Genomic DNA, 10311 nt, shown 5'->3' with positions numbered 1-10311 from the left:
TTAAGCGAGGCAAAAGACTTGCCATTTTCATTAATTAAGAAGGAGTGAGAATTGCACGGTTTATTGACGGAAAACCGAGCTAAAACCGATACAATCCAACCCACATAACATGGGTACCACCAGCCAACCTGGCCACCAACATGGGATCACAGAGCTACAAACAGCTGCACAGAAACCATGACGGCACATGCCAACAGAAGGCCACACACGCAAACAACCGACAGCTCCGACTCTGACGACGATCATCACAAGGGAAATATGCAGGACTTGCGCCGACTGTGCCCTCCGTAACCGACCACTGAGCGCCTGGCATCGTCACCGCATGGACAACTCCACCACAGCTCCAACTTCAAAGCAACCAAGCAACCAACGGAAGAGCACCTCAGACACGTCGGGAAGATCCGACTACGGAAGCCCGAGCCACGACCAAAGCTTCTCTCGACGCCATCATCGTTGCCAAATAGAAATCAGCGCCCCCGAATTGGCCGCAAACCACGCGGCGAAGATGCCGCAAACCACTCGGCGAAGATGCCGCAACCCACGCAGTGAAGATGCCGCCATCCACTGGTCTCCAGGTTGTGGCCAGCTCCGAGACGATGCCCCCAAGGAGGAAGAAGACGTGAAGGCGCCTTCATCGCCCGATCCTGAAGATCTGAGGTTTTCCTCCGGAGCCAAGCCCGCGGGAAGGGGGGAGAAGCACCACACAACAGCAACTCTTCCAAGAAAGAGCACGACGCCCATGGGCGTCGCCGTCACCGGATCCGACAAAGGCCGGACATAGGATTTCTCCCGGAGATGCTCAATCACCACCTGCTCGCACCTGCCAGCCAACGAACCCCATCCTGCCGAGGCCGACCCTGTACTGGCCGTGGGATCCCACGACCCACCACGCCCAGACGCACGCACCACCCCCCAGCCGAAGCCGCTTCCACCAAATCCGGGGCCGCCGCCCCGGCAGCCTCCACGACGCTGCCAGCCACGCCGGGCTAGCAAGCCGACCAGCTCCATAACACCAAGCCGGGAGGGGGGGGGGGCGCCACCCCGCCCCATCCCGCCGAGCAGGGCTGCCGGGCCGAAGCCCGAGCAACCCACTGCAGCCGAGGCATTGCCGGGAGGGGTCTCGTCGAGCAGCCAGGAGCCGCCGTCCGCATCCCCACCGGTGGATCCACGCGCCAGGAGCCGCCGGAGCGCCGCCACCCGCCATGCCGTTCCCGCCAGATCCCCTCGAGGCCGCACCCCAAATCTGAACGAGGACGCCCATCTCCGCACCCTGCGCGCCCAGGCCGCGCCACCTCGAACACGGCCACCCACGCCGTGCACGCACCCGCGCGAGCCCCGCGCCGAGTCCCCGCACGAACGAACGGCCCGCGCCGCCCCTGCTCGAGCTGGAGGAGGGAAAGGCCCCGCCGCCGCCGAGCCGCGCGGGCTTCGCCCGGCGACGTCCGCCGGCGGCGGCGAGGGGAGGAGGGGCCTGCGCTGACGGCGGCAAGGGTTCGCTCCCGGCCACCCGCGGGAGCGACCTGGGGAGCGTCTGTTTCCACCACAGAATATTTCAGAAAAAATACATGGTAGCTCAAACAGAAGTGAAATTCAATTATTTCAAATGATTCGGTTATTACAGTTTTTTGTTGGGTTCCTCGAAGTGTACCAATTTATTTCATAGAATGTGTTCTTATACAATTAGAGGCAGCATAATCTATGAAACTATTTACGTATATTTTACACGCTTACAAGGCACTACACACACGCTCGCGCGTTTGGAGACTAGGAGTCACTTTGGAGATTCTAGGCAGCATGATATCGAATGTCGGCAAAACCAAAGCCATTCTTGTATATTCGTTGGTTGAGAACACAGTAGAGAGTATTTGTTGGGTTCCTAAGTGTTACCAGAATATCTTGTGGGTTCCTCACTATCATTAATTCCGTCGGTCAACCTCTAAATCTTATAACAGTAGCAGCAGTTAAAAACACCCCAGGGGTTGCATCCGTGACAAACAGCAAAAGCAAAAATAGTGCCATACCATGGCACACAGTGCATGGTTAATCAGTTTGCATTGCAACCAAATAAAATAGAACTGGGCGGCCAGAATCTATGAAGCCTCTTTCTTCAGCATAACTATTGTCTCCCTCTATGTATGTATGTATGTACTAGCACAAATGCCCGTGCGTTGCATCCGGTGAAAAAAACACACTTCCCTAACCCAATTGCTCAAGACCCCCTCTCATTCCACGACATAACGTCAGGCATGATGACATGAACTAACTCTTTGAAATCGGCTGCCATGAAAATATATACTGCAGAAAAAATATACATGTATTTCAGGTGTGTGGAATTTAAATCATAGAAATATCTACCTGGTTGTGAGTATTTCTTCGTGCCTTTGTTGGAGTTGCTTAGTGATGCCAATGTTTTTTAGTACAATGTTTTTTGCTTCACTACGGAGGAAACACGAATTTTCATGAACCAATGTTGGCTAGGTTTAGGGATTGTGTAGCATAGCACTATTCGTGTCCAACAATCAAGCACCTATTTTTAACCAGTACTATCATTTTCATTATAATTCTCAAAAAAAAAATATTGTACATTAACAATAAATAAACAATTTTTTATTATGACTTGGACATAGTATTTTTTTTGCAGGTGTTAAACAATTTTAACATAATTTTCTCTCGAGTTATGGACGGGGTAAAAACTTCGTTCGTGGGATTATAGCTCGTGGTAGAGGATGAATTTTTTTTAGGGGGGCGACTTTTGATTGATTTCTAGCTGGTTTACTTTGTTCCCACAATCTTTTTAGAGATCAATCAACCCATTACGGGACAAAACAAATTATGGGAACAAAGTATTCCATCGTTTGACAAAAAATCAACTCATTACTGGGCCTAAGCGCACGGGCGGGCATCGTTTGCATCGTTTGATGCAGACGACGGGCTATCGAGCGAGCTCTCGCGGATGGGGCGGCCAGGCCGGCATTTAAGCGTTCCATATACCGGTTTTGGGAACCTTCTAGAAGGTTCCTGAACCGGATTTTTCTTTATTTATTTATTTTTGGTTTATATTTTTGATTTTTCTTTCCTTTTTTGTTTTTTCTCGTTCTTTTTCTGTCTTTTTTCTATCTTCTTCTCTTTTCTTTTTGAATTTTTTCTATTTCAAACGAATGTCTCAGAAATTTTTAAAATAATTTATTTTTCAGATTCTTTTTGTTTTTTCAGAGAATGTTTCTGTTTTTGAATTTTTGTTCAGAAATTTCATAAACATTTAGAATTTCGAAAATTGATCGCTTATATTCAAAAAATATTCCAAATTTCAAAAAGCGTTTGTCTTTTTAAGTTTTGCTTACAAAATAATTTTTTTAGGATTAATAAATATGTTCCCGCTTTCAAATTTGTGGAAAAATTCAAAACATAATCATGTCCCAAAATTTGTCACAAATTCAAAGAGTGTTCACATTTTTAAATTCTTTTCACGAATTAAAAAATGCTCAGGAATTTTTAAAAATGTTCTCATTTTCGAAAAGTTTTTGAAAATTTTAGAAAATGTTCCCATTTAAACAAAACGCAAATTCAGAAAAATTTCATATTTTCATTCATGTTCACATATTAAAAAATATGGCAATTTTGGAAAATTGTTCCTGTTTTAAAATTTTGTTCAGAAATTCAATAAATGTTCATTTTTCGAAATTTGTTCAACAATTAAGATATGTTTGGGAATTTCAGAGAATGTTGCAGTTCCGAAATTTGTTTAGAAATTCAGAAAATGTTTCTTTTTTTTCTAATTTTGTGTTCACAATTAAAAAAATGTACGTGATATTTAAAAAATGTTTGCCTTACAGAACAGGTTCATAAGTTCAAAAAAAAATCACGTTTCCAAATTTTGTTCAAAAGTTCAAAAAATGTTTCCATTTTCAAGTTTTTGTTCACATATACAAAAAATCTTTGGGATTTTCAATTTGTTCTCAGGTTCAAAATTTTGTTCTTCATTTGAAAAGTTGTACCTGTTTTCAAAATTTGTTCACCAATTAAAAAAATGTTTGTGTTTTCCAAAAATGTTCTGGAATTTGAAATTTTGTTCTCGTTTTGCAAAAAAGGTTTCCATTTTTATTTTATTTTCATGTGAACAAATAATCTTAAGGATTTTCAGTTTTTTCTCAGATTGAAATTTTGTTCTGCATTTCAAAAGTTGTACTTGTTTTCAAATTTTGTTCACCATTTAAAAAAATGTTTGCGTTTTCAAATTATGTTATGGGAGTTGGAAAATTATACACGTTTTACAAAAAAATTGGAACATTTCAGAAATGTTTGCGTTATAGAAAATAGTTCGGATTTTCAAAAGATGTACAATTTTTTCACCTTTTTTTACAAATTCAAAAAATATTCCGGAATTTAAATTGTATTCTCAGTTTCAAAAGATGTTCCGAAACTTAAAATTTGGTCACGTTTGTCAAAAAGTATTCGTAATTGCAGAACAGTTTTAACAGTTTTTAAGTAATCCCCAATTTGGGCCGCGGTTTTCAGTTCATTTGTATTCGCCCCACAGATATGTCATAAAAGCTTTAGCGGGTGGGGTGGCTAGCTTGTCGAGTGCATAAAGTGGGGGTCCACAGTTTGAATCCCAGGTGGCTCGCTTTTTTCCTTTTATGCATTTGTCGCCCGACCTCTCACGCGAGGTCAATCCAAATGCGCCGGCCCAGTCGCGCGATTCATATGCGAACGGACGTCTTTTTTGGCGCAGAATGCGTCAAATAGGTGCTCCCGTGGTTGCCCGAATTAGTACCACCTCGCGTATATGTTTTAAATTCAAACTGAAAGCGTAAATTCATATGAAGAAAGCGTATTGTGACGGTGAATTCAAGGAGTCAATCCGTGCTTTATTATTAGGGATAGATGTATGTATGTATGTATGTAGCGTAGCGCACAGGGAAGAAGAAGAAGAAGAAGAAGAAGAAGAAGAAGAAGTTGAAACGAACAAAGGCGAGACATCTCTCTCACAGGGAGGAGGGAGAGGGAGAGGGTAGGTACCTTGAAGAGGTCGTCAAGGGCAACTTGTAGGGGGCGCCGCGCAGATCCGGTGGCCCTCGGTCGCTGTCGAGCTCGTGGCTGGCAGCATCGGGAGGGAGAGAGAGAGGTGGGGCCGCCGCATACGAAATCCATCGGACATACGAAATCCAAGGTGCGGAAGCTTGCAAAGTTGCAATGCATATCCAAGGTGCCGAAATCACTAGTTGAAGAGCACTCATTGCACAACTCACTCCCACCTACCCAGGTTGCAACAAGTGGCGCGCTACATGTGCGCCACTTGTCGCAACCTGAGAGTTTTCCCTTTTTCGTAGATCCGTTTATTCAGAACGTTTTATCTCTTAAACCGTGCGTCCAAATCTCGAACCGTTTTCGCTGTTGGATTCCTCGTGTCGAGATCTTCAAAACTAGATCTCATGTTGATAGGTTTTGACAAACTTTTTTTCACGAAAAAAACCGGACCGTGAGCACATGTTTTTTCCCTTTTCGAAAGAGGCAAAATCACAACCGTGCCTCTCGCGGAGACAAAACCGTGCCTCTCGCGGAAGGAAAAAAATGCTGTTTTTTTTTGTTTCCAGGAGGCACGGCCTTGACTCACGCGAAAGCACAACCGTGCCTCTCGCGGAAGCAAAACCGTGACTCTAGCAGAAGGAAAGAAACAGAAAACGCGTTTTCTTCCGTTTCCGAGAGGCACGGCCTTGACTCTCGCGAAAGCATAACCGTGCCTCTCATGAAAGCAAAACCGTGACTCTCGTGGTAGGAAAAAAAACTGAAAACACGTTTTTTTTTTTGTTTCCGAGAGGCACGGCCGTGACTCTCGCGAAAGCACAACCGTGCCTCTCGTGGAAGCAAAACCGTGACTCTCGCGGAAGGAAAAAACAGAAAACACGTTTTTTTCGTTTCCGAGAGGCATGGCCGTAACTCGCGAAAGCAAAACCGTGACTCTCGCGGAAGCAAAACCGCGACTCTCGCAAAAAGGAAAAATAAACGTGTTTTTTTCGCGCAAGTCCAAATGTTAAGGAAGTCCGGTGAAAAACCGAAACGTTGAAAAAAAACCCCGAAAAAACCACTTAAAAGCCGAAAACGCATGCGGAAAAATGAAGAAAATCAAATCCGGAGGGAGCGCCCAAAGCGCGACATGTGGCGGGCGACTGAGAGCGCGCCAAGTGGCGCTGATCGTTGAGAGGCTCTCGAAGGAGTGCTCGTTAACTAGTTGCTCTCGCGAGGTGCGGGGCTAGCGGTGAAGGACTAAACGAGGACCGGGCCTCCCTAAGCACCAAATCGTGACTTCAACTTTCGGCCTTTGTTTGTTGGGCTGCGACTAGTGGTTCTAGGCCTTCTACCTAAAGGCAATATCAGCATGGCGAGCCCCAACGCCCAATTGACGTTGCTCTTCAGATAGATGATGATGGTGGTGGAGAGCGTCATGGAAACGGTGAAGGTGATGTACTGCCAATTGAAGATGCTCGTGATGCCTCGGCGGCCGATGGCAGTGCGTGGGTTGAATTGCTGGTCGGCCCCAAAGACGAGGTTGCATGGTCGGATGCCTCCAGCATCGACAACCAGGAAGAATAAGGACACCATGATGTCGGCAAGCTGGGAGCCATTGGGACCCTCACATTTTTGCACCTTGGACACGTTGCCGGAGGATGGAGGGTGAGGATAGCCGCGGTGAGGGTGAGGATGAGCACGCCGATGAAGGAGGACATGCCGGCGATGGCAATGGTGGCGTAGCGACTCAGGTAGGTGTCGTTGATGTATGCACCGAAGACGGTGGCGAGGTTACTGTGTGGAGAAGACGTTGAGGAGAGTGGTTGCGTTGACACTTGGCATGTGGTATGCCTTTGTCAAGTCCGCCAACATGTTGGACAACGTTCTGATCATCCCAAGCTTTAGGCTGGTCATAGTGGGAGTAACATAACTAGTAACATAGATGCCACATAAGCAAAAATGTTGATGTGTCAAGTAGTTAATGAGGAGAGGGGCAAATAGAGTAACATAATATGTTACCATCACATAGCGCTTCCCAATACATAATGAGTCTACAAAGTAATAAATGAAGACATGTATGTGTTACAACACCTGTGACACTACCCACTAAGAAAGAAAGTAGTCTAAGTTACTCTCTACTATGACTAGCCTTAGAATGTCTCATTCCCTGCGACAATAAATCCATATTCTCTTAGTATTACTGGTACAAATTAATTCCCCAAAAATGAGCAGCATTAAATTTTTGTGATTTTCAGTTCCCACTAGTCAATTGGTTTCTAGTTCCTATCAAATTAGGAAAGAGGCATATCAATGCGCCTGTAGCTCAGTGGATAGAGCGTCCGTTTCCTAAGCGGAAGGCCGTAGGTTCGACCCCTACCTGGCGCGGTTATTCTTTTGCTTTTTTTACCTGGGATAGTGACCTGTCCTAGGAGAGTGAAATTTTCTGACCCGGTGGCTCCAAAACATCTAGAAAATTATCCTACATGCATACAGATGTGTTGTACATATATGTAAAAAATATATTTTAAACTACTTAACTTGTAAGCTACACGAAAAAAAGTCAAATGTGTGAATCAGTAATGCATATAATTTCATCCACATGTTTTCCCCTTTTGTGCGCATGAAAAGATGTACCGATAAAATTTTACACCTATATAGAATTCATATCTATATGCACATGTAATTTACCTTTTAGAAATCTGTGAGATATTCAAAAGCTATTTTTGATATTATTTTTTTAAGTGCACTCATGGTGAAGGAGGAGGTATGCATGGCATGGGCACATATCTAGTTGAGAGAATTCCTTATTTGGCCCTTTCTTAAAGTTTGCTTCCTTATTTGGCCCAAAAAAGTTTTTCTTCCCTATTTGACCCCAAATGTAAAATTTGATCCCTATGTGGCACTTCTGTCTAGTTTAGCCACAAACTGTGTTAAGTGCAATATGAAAAGACCATTCTACCCCTGGTGCCATACAAGGTTGAAAAAACAATCTTTCATTCGTTCCACCGAACCAGTTTATTCGAGGCGAAAGAAAGAGAATAGAGAGCAGCTCGATGCCCGACTCGCCAGCGGACTACCATGCTCAAGGATTCGTGAGTAAGAATATACATTGTCGCTGGATGGATGTACGTGCTGTGTTGAAATTTTTTCCTGCATGTATATTCACTAGTGTATATATTTCATGCATGGATCGATTCATCGAATAGCCCGCTTCTAATCATTCATCTTTCCGTGCGTATAGTACGTGTGCTAAGATGGTTAACTCAAACTAATTCAAGTTAATTGTGATTAACTCTAACAGGCCGCCGCTGGTGCGTATGTATTTGCATCTGCGTACGTCAAAGAGCTAGCTAGCTAGCTAGGAGTGTAGCTAGTACGTTAGTACATGCATTCGCGAGAGGCTGACGGTACGTACATACGTTAATACATGCAGCAGGAACGGTACGGTGATGCTTCTAAAGTCCCTCATGCATGCATGGATGCATACCATGTTTTTATCTGCAGTACAGTAGTATATGTCCGAATGTGAGAAGATGCAAGCCTGTCATGCTGAAGAACCAAACCACTTTTTTAGCCATGTATAACATCAGGGGTAGAATGGTCTTTTCATGTTGCACTTAACACCGTTAGTGGTCAAAATAGACGGAAGTGTCAAATAAGGAACAAATTTTACTTTGGGTGTCAAATAAGGAAGAAAATAGTTTTTTGGGCCAAATAGAGAACCAAATTTTAAGAAAGGGCCAAATAAGAAATTCTCTCTATATAGTTAGCAGCGTTCTTGGACCTGCTGGGTTGGTGCAGCAATGGAGCACCACACACATGGCATGGGAACTGATTTTGATGGAATTGTTGGCGTTACACACAGTACTTGCTGTCATGACACGCACGGCAGACCACTGCAATACTTCTCCCGTCCCAAAATAAATGTTTTAATCTTATTAGTTTCATACTAAACTTAATACAAATTTGAAACACTTATTTTAAGATCAATGGAGTATGAGGTTAGCCAGCAACTAGTACTCCTACCAAACCAACTGAATTATTCTTGTCAACATCCGCCCCCTGCGTACTCCTAGTGCCTTTACTGTTTGCCTTTTCGGCCGTTTCATCAGATTGGTCAATGGTGGTGTATACAAAGTGTGTTGAGGGCACCTTCAATGCAGACTCTTAAACTGTCATAGCATGTGGTTCCAATGTGTTTTGCCATCCAACACGGCTCTACATTGGCCTGCTAATCGGTCCGGGCGCAATTTTTTCCGCAGACCGAGGAAAAACGGAGGGACATTGCGGGCGAGCGGACCGCTGCCACGCCCGCTTCTGGCGACCGTGGCCCATCCAAAAATCCCACCAACCTCTCCCGCGCTTCCAATGAACGCTTGCACCGTTTACCGTGCCGCATTCATGCCGGTATTGAGCATGATGCCACGCGATGTGACCGGGCGTGAGGGCAGCGTTGACAGACGCGGTCTCTTAGGCATCACCGCTTCAATGAGGATGTCGCGTTCCGAGAAACCAACTCCGGCCGATGTGCCGCATTGAAGCGGGCTGACTCGTCATTTGCATGGCCTGGTCGCGGGTATTTAAGCCGTGCGCCGGCAATGTCAGTTCTTCATCAGGCGAAGGCCACTCTGAGGGATGAAGTATTCGTCAATCAGATGGGCCGAGCCCTACCATTGCCGGCGCATGTCAAGGAGGAGCCACCGTCCCCGTCACGCGTCTACGTGAAGCGGGAGCCAGCGTCCCCACTCTGATGGGTCAAGAACGAAGCGCTCACAACCCCCCCCTCCCCGCGCGTGACGACCCAGACCTCACATCTGGGCCGTTGAAGCAGCACCACAGGGATCCGTTCTGCCAGTGTGTACATCATGTATTTGATATATATTTTTGGCGCGTATTGAACCAGGCAGGCCCCACGCATATGCAGAGGAGCTAGCCCTCTAACGCTAACGTGACATGTACGCACAGCACGCGCGTGCTGGTGACCTGCACGTCCTGTGCATGCATGCCGTGGGGCAACGTTGGACAGCTGAGACCACAAGTTTGCCAAGTGTGGACGTGGAGCATTGTCGGCCAGCGAACACGCACGTTCGTTCACATGAGCTACCATTTCACTAAGCAACTTTACATGTTCTCCATGTCAATTGGTCTGTCCGTTTTGACCAGTAAGTACATCACGATTATTATGTCATTTCATGTTTAAAAACCATTACCACTAATCTGGCACTTCATGTTTATCTCTTTCACACGCTAGAAAATCGGAACAGATTGGCCAGGCGTGCTTTTTTTTTTTGACAGAGCACAAAG

General features: G+C 45.4%; 1 non-coding gene across 1 annotated transcript; it reads left to right on the top strand.

Moving 5' to 3' along the window:
• Positions 1–7319: 7319 nt before the first annotated feature.
• On the top strand, positions 7320–7392 carry TRNAR-CCU (transfer RNA arginine (anticodon CCU)). The gene has a single exon. It is a non-coding gene; the product is annotated as a tRNA-Arg (tRNA).
• Positions 7393–10311: the final 2919 nt, after the last annotated feature.

This window comes from Aegilops tauschii, chromosome 5 (assembly GCF_002575655.3).
Source record: "Aegilops tauschii subsp. strangulata cultivar AL8/78 chromosome 5, Aet v6.0, whole genome shotgun sequence".
Classification (NCBI taxonomy): Eukaryota; Viridiplantae; Streptophyta; class Magnoliopsida; order Poales; family Poaceae; genus Aegilops; species Aegilops tauschii.
This window is presented reverse-complemented; position numbering and strand designations above follow the sequence as displayed.